Below are 11,697 nucleotides of genomic sequence, written 5' to 3' on the forward strand. Positions count from 1 at the left end.
GGATAATTCTGATATTGCAGGGGAGTATTCTGGAGTAGGGCAAGACAACTGACGAGCGAATGTGACACGTTTCGGACAAATGTTAGAAGGGCAGAGGTAAAAGCTAATCCTTTCAGAACAAGAAAAATAAAAACCAACTTTCTAGTTTTACAACCTAAATGTCTTTAATCACAATAAAGAGTTGGCCTCCTAAATATCCAGACATCTCTCCATAATTATTAGAATCCAAATGGAAAATCTAACTTTAAAGAATATTTTCATTTAAATTAAATTTCACAAATTGGCTTAAATGGAAACAATAGAATTATTTCAGTCAAGATAAGTTCAAAGTAACAGTGTGTATGGAACAAACCACCTTATTACAGAGGGTTTTAAGTCTACACGCTTTCTTTTTGAAATGCATTTAATTTATGGTTGACCCTTTAGTGCCTCTTGATTTTGTGTTGATATTATCTTGAATTAGGCACACTTTAAAGTTCTTTTATTTATATAAGAAAAAAATCTGAAATTATTCTCTTCCTGGTGGTCAACATCACATGAAATCACATAAAATTGTGCCCTGGTCAGTTTATTTCAATGAATACTCTTGAAAAAATGGAAGGCTTCTCTTCAAAAGCAAAGAAATTTTTATCAAAGCATTAAGTGAATGTAATTATTTCAACCCAGTAAAACTGCCTGCCACAGTCTACTTCAAAATCTGTCCAAAGATCCACTTCTGGATTTAAATCTGCTAGAAAATGAAAAAAGTGTTCCAGAATGAAAAAGTCAATCTATTTATATTTCCCATACTACTCAGAATAATCACTCAACAAAATTAACAACCCATTCTTCTCAAAACACCATAATATCTGATACCCAAGCCTCCCCTGAAAGTAGTTTCACATTCTTCTGATGAGGTGGTCCCCCAACCTGGGGAGATTTTGCCCCCAGGGCACATTTGGCAATGTTGGAAGACATTTTTGGTTGTCACAATTCCAGGAGAGGGGTGCTACTGGCATCTCATGAATAGAGGCCAGGGATGTTGCCAAACATCCTACAGTGTACAGGATAGCCCCCCACAACAAAGAATCATTCAGCCCAAAATATCAATAGTGCCAAGGTTGAGAAACGATATAATATAATGACAATCCCATTTGACATATACCTTCTGTGAACTTTGGTGGAGTTATGTCATACTACAGTGTAACAACAATTTTTAACAAGGTGACTCAGGACAATTATTTTGTATATGCAGACAATAACACTGCTTTCTTTACGACATGTGATTCACCTTTAACCCTCAGTATACCACAAAAACTTATCATTGCATTATCATTTATCATTTGGGCTAAAAATACCTTTATTAGAAATTTTAGTAAGAATTTAGGACTTGCCTGGTGGCGCAGTGTTTAAGAATCCGCCTGCCAATGCAGGGGACACGGGTTCGATCCCTGGTCCAGGAAGATCCCACATGCTGCGGAGCAACTAAGCCCGTGCGCCACAACTACCAAAGCCCACACGCCTAGAGCCTGTGCTCCGCAACAAGAGAAGCCAACGCAATGAGAAGCCGGCACACCGCAAAGAAGAGTAGCCCTCGCTCGCCACAACTAGAGAAAGCCTGTGCACAGCAATGAAGACCCAACACAGCCAAAAATAAATAAATTAATTTTAAAATAAATTAATTAGTTAATTAAAAAAAAGAATTTGAACAGCAAATCCAAATTTTTATTCCGTATTTTCCTGGTTTTGAAGATATAAATACCCAAAACAGGCACTATTCTTTACAATGCAACTGACTAGTCATCAACTGTCATGGATGAACTTGGAACATAGCCATTCTATAAACTTTGATTCTAGATTTCACGTAAATCTCAAGTAAAGTTCTAGCTTACTGTCAGTCTTGGGTTTTTTTTTCCCCCCCTCACATGATCAAACACAACTTTGAAAACTTACTTCTTAATTTTGCTGAAGAGAGGACGATCATCTTTTTTTTTTTTTTTTTTTTTTGCGGTGCCTCTCACTGTTGTGGCCTCTCCCGTTGCAGAGCACAGGCTCCGGACGCACAGGCTCAGCAGCCATGGCTCACAGGCCCAGCCGCTCCGTGGCATGTGGGATCTTCCCGGACTCGGGCACGAACCCGCATCCCCTGCATCGGCAGGCGGACTCCCAACCACTGCGCCACCAGGGAAGCCCAGGACGATCATCTTCTACGCTCCACAAATGCAAGCGTTCTCAGTTTTAGACTGATAAATACCAATTAAACTATCAATCCAATGATTTTTCTTTTTCATTTCTACATGTTTCCTTCCAGTCACCTCCGTACACACACCTGTCTTTGGCATCTGTCCACTTACAAACCACATCAAGTAAGTTTTGGTATAAAAACATCATAAAAGATGAAAGAACACCATTGTACATGCTTTTAGCAAATTGGAATGGTTTGGATTCTTCTTGAAAATATTGCACTCTGGGGACTTCCCTGGTGGTCCAGTGGCTAAGACTCCACACTCCCAATGCAGGGGGCCCAGGTTCCATCCCTAGTCAGGGAACTAGATCCCACATGCCGCAACGAAGATCCTGCATGCCACAATGAAGATTCCCGCATGCTGCAACTAAGACCCGGCACAGACAAAGAAAGAAAGAAAGAAAGAAAGAAAGAAAGAAAGAAAGAAAATATTGCATTCTGAAGTCCTTCCTGTTGAATGATTCCTCGATGAGGACATCATACTCCCCGCCCACACCCCGCCCTCAGAAGTATATTGTCCACTCATAAATTCTTCAGTTTGAGAAAATTCATCTAGGATACTGTCATCTGAAGACTCAAAGTCTGCAGCTTGGCTTATACAATCAATTCTATCATCATCATTACAGCCTACAGTGTCGCTATCAGTTGCACTGCTTTCATCTATTAGTTCCTCTAATAACTGTGAAATGTCTTCCTGTTAGTTTTCTTGTCTTTGCCATTATTAGAGGAAAACGAAAGATTACGGGTTATCAAACATGTTGAATGAAAATGTAAAAAAACTGTAAAAACAGTAGTATAAAGAACTTTCATATCCTTTTCACCCCAAATGGTAACATCTTACATAATGTTTAAGATGGCATCCCCCAACTTCTTGTACACTTTCTCGAAAGATGCTGTAATGCTTTGGGCAAAGAAGAAAATTGAAGTAGTGATGACTTATTTTACTACTGCATCATCCTTCTAGGCAATTAATCATTCTTCCATTTTCTTATTATTTTAGTTTTTTTTTTAGCACAGTTGGGAATAATTGATGAGTAATGCTAAAGTAATTCCTAAGATGATAAAAGACCAAAACATTTCAAGATATAGGATAACTAAGATCATCAATATCCTACAATATAGGTCAGATGTATAAGCGGTAATAGCTAAAATGAGTTTATTCCATTAAAAAGAAAATAAGTAAATTTTCTCTTCGTTCTTCTGAAGACCTCTAATAAAGAATAAAGTCATTAAATATAAATCTTTACAAGTAGTTAATACTGCTCAAAAAGAAACTCAAAAACTAATATTGGGTCTAACTGACACTGATGTTATAGGTAGAATATGGACAAGAAAATATTTGGTTCAATTCAAAAGATATTAATAATTATATCAATGTTCACATTCTGATTTGATCACTGTACTATGGCAATTCTTTGTATTATTTTTTGCAACTTCTTTTAAGCCTAAAATTATTTCAAAATGAAAAGTTTAGGGACTCCCCTGGTGGTCCAGTGGTTAAGACTCCACACTCCCAATGCAGGGGGCCCGGGTTCGATCCCTGGTCAGGGAACTAGATCCCGCATGCCACAACTAAAGATCCTGCATGCCACAACTAAAAATCTCATGTGCTGTGACTATGAACTGGCGCAGCCAAATAAATAAATTTTTTTGAAGTTTTTAAAAAATTAAGTATAATAGTAGGGGAATATAAAAGAAGGAAATCATTGTGTATACCTATTCTCAAGGACATTAACATTTAGTTTGTGTGACAAGGTTTCTATAAACTAACTAGGAATGGTATAAAACAAGACTAAGTGTAACAGAAGATACACTAGCCGAAGCTATAAAGAAAGCATTATAAAGAATAGAACGCAAGGTAGTTCTTAAGATGATAGATGTGTCACTCACCTCATACCGCCTCTATCCTATTAGCTATATTTCTGCCCCTACACAGACATGGGCACACAAACTTTTAACCATCTTTGTATCCTCCACCGTGCTTAGCATAGTGCTTTGCTGTGATGGAAACCAAATCATTCATTCACACATGCATGCATCCTCTAATATTTACTGAGCACATACTATGTGCCAGGAATTGTTCTGGGAGCTAGGGATATAGATGTAAATAAAACAAAACTCTCCTCCCTCAGGAAGTTTACATTTTAGTGGGAGAAATAGACAACAAGATAATAAACAGTGTTCAGAATATCAGACAGTGACAAGTGCTAAGAAGAAAAAGCAGAAGATTTTTGAAATTTTAGACAAGGGTGACCAAAGAGTACCTCACTAATATAAAGTAACTTTTGAGTAAATGAAGTAAGGAGTTACCCATGTAGAAATCAGTAGAAGAACCATTATGGGCAGAGGGGACAGCAAACACGAAGACTCTGATATACATATGTGCTTGGTATTTTCCGAGAAAAGCAAAAAGGCCACGTAGTTGGAGCAGAATGGAGGAAAGAGAGACTAGTAGGAAATGAAGTCAGAGAGGTAATGGAGTTGGGGGTAGTAGATAGGGAGCATACCGTGTTTGTTCTCGTAGGTCATAATAAGAACTCAGACTGAAATGGGAAGCCGTTGGAGGGTTTTAAGCAGAGAATCACTTGGGTTGCTATCAATATGTTAAGAACAGACTGAAGAGGGGCAATAACAAAGCAAAGAGAACAGTTAAGGTGCTACTGATATAACCCAAGCTAGAGATGTTAGTGGCACTCACTGCTGTAGTTGGGGGCTAGGGGGTGGTATCAAGTTGGTCAAATTCTGGATAGTATTTTGAATAGAGAGCAAATAGTATTTATTTGCTGATAGACCACGTGTGAAAAAGAGAGAAGTCAAAGATGCCTGTTAGATATCCAAGAGGAAATATGAAGTGGGCCACTGGATTCGTTCATCTACAGTACAAAGGAGAGGTCCCCAGGGAGAGACAGAAATTTGAGAGTTATCAGTATTGTTTAGATTTTGGAAAGCTAATACGGCGCATAGAGTAGCTCTCTATAATCACGCACGTTCACATTTCTGTACCAAGTGGGACAGCGTAGAACAGGTTGTCCCCCTAAATTAGTTGTGGAACCAAACTTACCAAAAAACAAACAAACAAAAATTCTTGCATTTCAGAGCTGCAGACAAGAGACTGTGGCTCCATATATCCTTCAACAGCCTGCAAGTCAATAAGCCTGGCACCTGGAGGATACCAGCAGGACTGAGGAAACATCCATTGCCACGAAGCTGATAAATACAAGTAACATGCAGGCACACACACAGAAGAGGGGGTGAGGAGTACAAAAGCAAAAGAAGGGAGGGGCAAAAAAGAGATGTATCAGTTAGGAACTGCTACCAATAAACGCCTAACTAATTTTGAAGCCAACTGCCAACTAAACAGAGGTATCCTCTAGTTAGCAAACTTTAAAATGCCAACAGAGTTCAGGCTGTAAACTACTTATCTATCACCTGTGTGCCAGCATTGTCCTAGGCACTGAGGCTATCAAGAAAGTAAAGTCCCAATCTAGATGAACTGTGAGCCACTGTATAGCTCTCCCTGATGAAAACCAGTATCAGGTTGTTGACCTGCAAATATACAAGGACAAAAAAAAAAAAAAAATCTGCATTTGGTTATAACTGACAACAAATCCCACTGGGCATGTCTTTTGTGTGACTTTTTGTTTGGTTTGGTTTTGTTTTTTGGGGGGGGGCGTGTCTTTTGAAGAAAGATCCCAAAAGAAAGTTACAAAACTAAAGAAAGTCAAAGTTTTTTTTGTAATGTGTTGTTAAAAGACAATTGAACAGATAACTGTATAAAGACAATTAAAATTCATATTTAAAAAGAAAGATGTCTGTCAGAAAAACAAAACTCCTTGAGACATTTGGAAAGAATATAATGTAATAATGGCAGAACCCTGATTCAGACTACCCAAGTATGCTGCTAGATGAATTTCATTATTTGACCTTAACCTCAACAAAAAACAAACACCCAGAATTAATTACTTAAACTGTAACAAGAAAAAGATTAAAATCCTAAGATATTACCTCTACTACTCACTTATTAAAGTAGCAGAAACAGGAAGGCATGTGAAAGAAAAGAAGTATTAGGAAATAATAGTTGACCATATTAATAATATATCTTCAGCTTGACAGAGTAACAGCAACAAGTTATGCCAAGTCCAGAATTTCTTCACTGTGATTCTTAACTACCTTCCAAAGCAGTAGAAGCAATCACATCTGCGAACTGAAGAGAACAGGATGCACAAACTCTGGAAGAGAGACAATTCATGTGCCATTTTCAATACAATGCCACCCCTTCTAACATTCCAAAGCACTCTCTGGGGGTATTTTGAGCCTAACAACTCCCTTAAACTAGATGTATGATTTCAGACTCCTCCCTCCTGTTTCTCATTCGGTGTCCCCTCTTCTTCTTCCCACCAAAAGGTGGGCTCTCCTCTGAATTCCTTACAGCTCTTTGCACTTGACTCTTATGCACTCAACCTACACTGATGTGTAGTAAAATCATATTATATGTATATTTACCTTTCCTTCTAAGACTGTAAACTTCTTGGGAACAGAGACTCTTCCTGTGTCAGTCCAGAGCTATTTTAGATGCTCAATAACCTTTAAAATTGTGAATCACTGTTGTACACCTGAAACTTACATAATATTGTACATCAACTATACTTCAATTAAAAAAAAAGGTGGTCAAGAATGCATGTTGAGGGCTTCCCTGGTGGCGCAATGGTTAGGAGTCTGCCTGCCAATGCAGGGGACACAGGTTCAAGCCCTGGTCGGGGAAGATCCCACATGCCGTAGAGCAACTAAGTCCATGCGCCACAACTACTGAGCCTGTGCTCTAGAGCCTGCGAGCCACAACTACTGAAGCCCACACGCCAAGAGCCTGTGCTCCGCAACAAAGAGAAGCCACTGCAATGAGAAGCCCGCGCACCGCAACGGAGAGTAGCCCCCGCTCACCGCAACTAGAGAAAGCCCATGCACAGCAACGAAGACCCAATGCAGCCAAGAATAAATTAATTAAATAAATTAAGAGGAAAAAAAAAAGAACGCATGCTGAGGGACTTCGCTGGTGGTCAAGTGGTTAAGAATCCACCTTCCAATAAAGGAGATGCGGATTCAATCCCTGGTCAGGGAACTAAGATCCCACATGCCACTGGGCAAATAAGCCCTCACGCTGCAACTACTGAGCCCACGTGCTCTGGAGCCTGCGCACCACAACCAGAGAGAAGCCTGCACACCACAATGAAAGATCCCACGCGCTACAACTAAGACCCAACACAGCCAAATAAATAAATTTTAAAAAAGAATGCATGTTGACTCAATTTACCTTTAGAACCTGAATCCCAATCTTTTCCCCCAATGTGCTTTCAAAAGCACATTGCTGGGGACTTCCCTGGTGGTCCAGTGGCTAAGACTCCACACTCCCAATGCAGGGGGCCTGGGTTTGATCCCTGATCAGGGAACTAGATCCCACATGCGGCAACAAAGGGTTTGCATGCCGCAACTTAAGATCCCTCATGCGGCAACAAAGATCCTGCGTGCCACAACTAAGACCCAATGCAACCAAATAAATAAATATTTTAAAAAAAAAGCACATTCTGCTTCCTCCAAAAATTAAACATAAAATTACCATATGACCTAGCAATTCCACTTCTGGGTATATATCCAAAAGAATTCAAAGCAAGTACTTGAAGAGATATTTATACACCCATGTTCACAGCCGCATTACTCACAATAGCCAAGAAGTGGAAACGACCCAAACGTCTATCAACACATGAATAGATAAACAAAATGTGGATGATGGTGATGACTGCACAACAATGTGTATGTACTTAATATCACTGAATTGTACATTTAAAAAATAGATAAAATCATAAATTTTACATTATATATGTTTTACCACAAGTGGGGGAAAAAAAAAACCCCACGCTGCTCCTTCTCCATTTACTACCCTTAGACCAGAGGCAGCTGAAGTATAGCATTAAGAGTGTGGACTCTGGAACCAGAATGTCTGGGTTCGAATTCTGGATTAGCCACTTAGCATATGTCTAACTTCTCTTTCCCACTGTTTCCTCACCTTTAAAACATAGATTTCATAGTACCCACTACATAGGGTTGTAGTGAAGATTAAACAGATTAATAAATATATAATACTTAACTCAGTGCCTGGGGGGTAGTAAAGGGCTCGATAAATGTTAAGTTCTCTTATTATTATTCAAGGAGACAGAGGGTGTAGTTTGAAAAAGCATTTAACATCATCTATATAAGAATCTACAGAAAATAAAGCTTAACAAACTTTTGGTTGATGGAGTTATCCAGAAGAGTAAGAAAGCCTTTGAAAGCACTGCACTAGATTACTGAATGCCATGGACATAATCTTTTAATTCCAACTAAAATTCACAGCCATTAATATCTGCCTCAAATAGCCCTCCAGTATCTTGTCTGTTTGCACTTAAGATGTAAACATGACTATGCTTTGCCAGGAATTTTATCAAATTACTACACACCACCTTCCTTAAAAAAATAAAATTTGAGGGCTTCCCTGGTGACGCAGTGGTTGAGAGTTCGCCTGCCGATGCAGGGGACACGGGTTCATGCCCCGGTCCGGGAGGATCCCACATGCCGAGGAGCGGCTGGGCCCGTGAACCATGGCCGCTGAGCCTGCGCGTCCGGAGCCTGTGTTCCGCAACGGGAGAGGTCACAACAGTGAGAGGCCCACGTACCGCAAAAAAATTAAAAAATAAAAAAAAATAAATTTTTTTTTACTCTTTAGGTGAAAACATCTTAATTACAAAATGCAAATCTCTCTAGGGTCTCTGACTCTGACAAAACTATAGTATATGATACTGATATTTGAAGAGAGAAAAAGCATTTATGAAAACTTTCCTAATACAGCATATCCAGGCTCTTACTTGAATTCTTAAAGCCTATGTGGGACTTCTGACTCTGGTTCGCCAACAGACACCATATTCTTTTTTTTTTTTAAATAACTAAAATTATTTATTTATTTATTTATTTTTGGTTGCGTTGGGTCTTTGTTGCTGCATGCAGGCTTTCTCTAGTTGTGGTGCGCGGGCTTCTCATTGAGGTGACTTCTCTTGTTGCGGAGCACAGGCTCTAGACACGCAGGCTTCAGTAGTTGTGGCACGTGGGCTCAGTAGTTGTGGCTCGCAGGTTTCAGTAGTTGTGGCACGCGGGTTTCAGTAGTTGTGGTGCACGTGCTTAGTTGCTCCACAGCATGTGGGATCTTCCCGGACCAGGGATCGAACCCGTGTTCCCTGCATTGGCTGGCAGATTCTTAACCACTGCACCACCAGGGAAGTCCCAACATATTCTTTAAGGGTATAAATTAGGTCTTTTATGTTTCCCAGCACACAGCATTGCAAATGGTAGGTACAATTATGTGTTGACCAAACTTTCCCAATGGTAAATTCTCCACTCTTTTCACAAACTTTGTCAGTTTATGGCATCAGGAAAAACACCCAGGTTTTCTGCCTCCACACCAGTTCTACCACAGTCACCATAAACCAAACTAAAAAGCTACTGTTGCCATTGCTACTTCTTTAGCTAAGAAGGTGAGACTTAATCTCTTCACATGAGTATAGCACACGGCACCACGCTCTCAGTCCCAACTGAGCAAAGCACAAACCTAGAATTTAACTTCAGTTCAGCTAATTAGCCAGAGGGCTTGCTCAGATATTAGTGCATAAATAAACATATTTGTTCCTTGTTTAATTTCTCATGAAAAATATCGAAAACACAAGTAATTTCTCTTAAGAAAAGATAATGTCTCAACTCAGAGCAAAACCCTCAATTAAACTGGTTCATTAAACTTGAAATGTCCTAAGGCAATTTCCCAATACAGGTTGGAGGGCAACAAGTCACATACACAAGGCTACACTAGTCCTCGATTTCACCCTACTCTCTGTAAAAAAATAGGGCAAGAACAGTGTTTTATAGAATATAAATAGAAAGTGGTCTAGATGTTCTAACAGAATTACATAAAACAAGCAGACTTTTCAAGAACACCTGAAGCTACCTAAATTGCAACTTATTTATTTGAGAAATTAAATAACAGAACCACCAGTACAATTACAGCATTCAAAAATGCAGAAGCTGAGGAAATTGGAGTATTTCATTCAAAGTCTGAGTTTTAAAAAAAAAATCACCATCTTCTATAAAAGATCATTTTTTTAATATAATGTAAGTCCAACCCTTCCTTTTCTAAATTTCAGCCTTGGGAAGAGGAGTTTGCACATCCTTTTCTTGGCTAACTGGGTTTGAAGTTCTAAGGCACCGAAATAGTGGCGAAGTCTAACTACCCACCATCCCATTGGCTCAGAGGAAACCCCGCCCCGTACAGCCACGGTAACCCAACATCAAGGGAACTCCAGGAAAGGTTGTCCCCGGCCACATTTCTAGTCTCTGATGAGTCTCTGCCCCTCCCCCCACCATCACCGCTGCGGAAGCACGGTCTCAGCACGAGCAGCACTCGACCGCAGACTGCAACGAAAGGACCTTGAGCACCTCGCCCCAATAATTACAACCGAGAGGGGAGGGGCGGGGACCACGATCCCACTGTCCAGGCTGCATGGTGCCATCCATGCTGCACCAAGAAAAGCAGACACAACAGCTCTGGCACCTGACCCTCGTGCCCCAGGCAAAAGGCATGGCTGAGCCACAAGAGAAAGCCCTGACATCTCCACAGTTTGCAGTCTGGGGGCCCCTCCCACCCCAAAGAGACGTAGGGCGGGGCAGATCTAGGCGCCGCGACTCCCAGCCAGACCGGACAGCGGGCTTTCCCGAGCCCCGCCTCACTTGCCAAGGAGGCGGAAACCCGCGGAAGGGGGAGGACGACCAGGGGGAGTGGCATCGCCGCTCCATACTGCCCCTCCGGCCAACCGGATCCCGGGAAGGCGGAGGAAGGCGGACTTCACGCCCCCTCCCTGCCGCGCCCCGAAGCCACAAGCGGGAGACCCCCCAGGCCGTCCCTTCACCCCAGCAGGCCAGTGCAAGGCCGCCCAGCCGAGGCCCCGCCCAACCCGGGAAGACCGGAGGGGTGGTCGACCGCAAACAGCACTTAGCACAGGGCCCAGCCCCGCCCCTTTCTCCACAATCGCACGCGCGCGCCGGCCCCGCCCCTGAGCGGCGGCGCGAGAGCCCGCCCCCTCCGCGCGCACCGGGACTACGCTCTCCTCCCCCTCCCGCACCGAGAGCTACCCCGCTCCGCCCCCCACCCCCCTCACACATCCACACGCCTCCCGCCCGCCTGCTCTACGGGAAGCCGAGGAGGTCAGTCCCCCCCAAAAATACACACCCTCGAGTCCGGCGTTACCCGCCACCAGGCTCCCTGCCCCGACCCCGGCCCGGCGTGCTCTCACCGCAAAGCTGCTTCGGCCGCTCTCACTGCGTGTTCCTCCTAGCATGAGCCTCAGGCTCAGCACGGAGGCCCCGAGAAACGCGCGGGGCACAGGCCCGCCAAAGCGGACTGG

At 42.2% G+C, this 11,697-nt stretch overlaps 1 protein-coding gene across 2 annotated transcripts in view; it reads right to left on the minus strand.

Moving 5' to 3' along the window:
- Window positions 1-11,697, minus strand: part of SIN3A (SIN3 transcription regulator family member A) — a 64,333-nt gene extending 52,636 nt beyond the window's left edge. For both annotated transcript variants that reach the window (XR_014296375.1, XM_082648650.1), the window contains exon 1: window positions 11,587-11,697. The gene's annotated coding sequence lies outside the window, so the exon portion shown is untranslated. The remainder of the gene's footprint in view (window positions 1-11,586) is intronic.

Source organism: Grampus griseus (genome assembly GCF_964374135.1).
Source record: "Grampus griseus genome assembly, chromosome: 2".
NCBI lineage: Eukaryota > Metazoa > Chordata > Mammalia > Artiodactyla > Delphinidae > Grampus > Grampus griseus.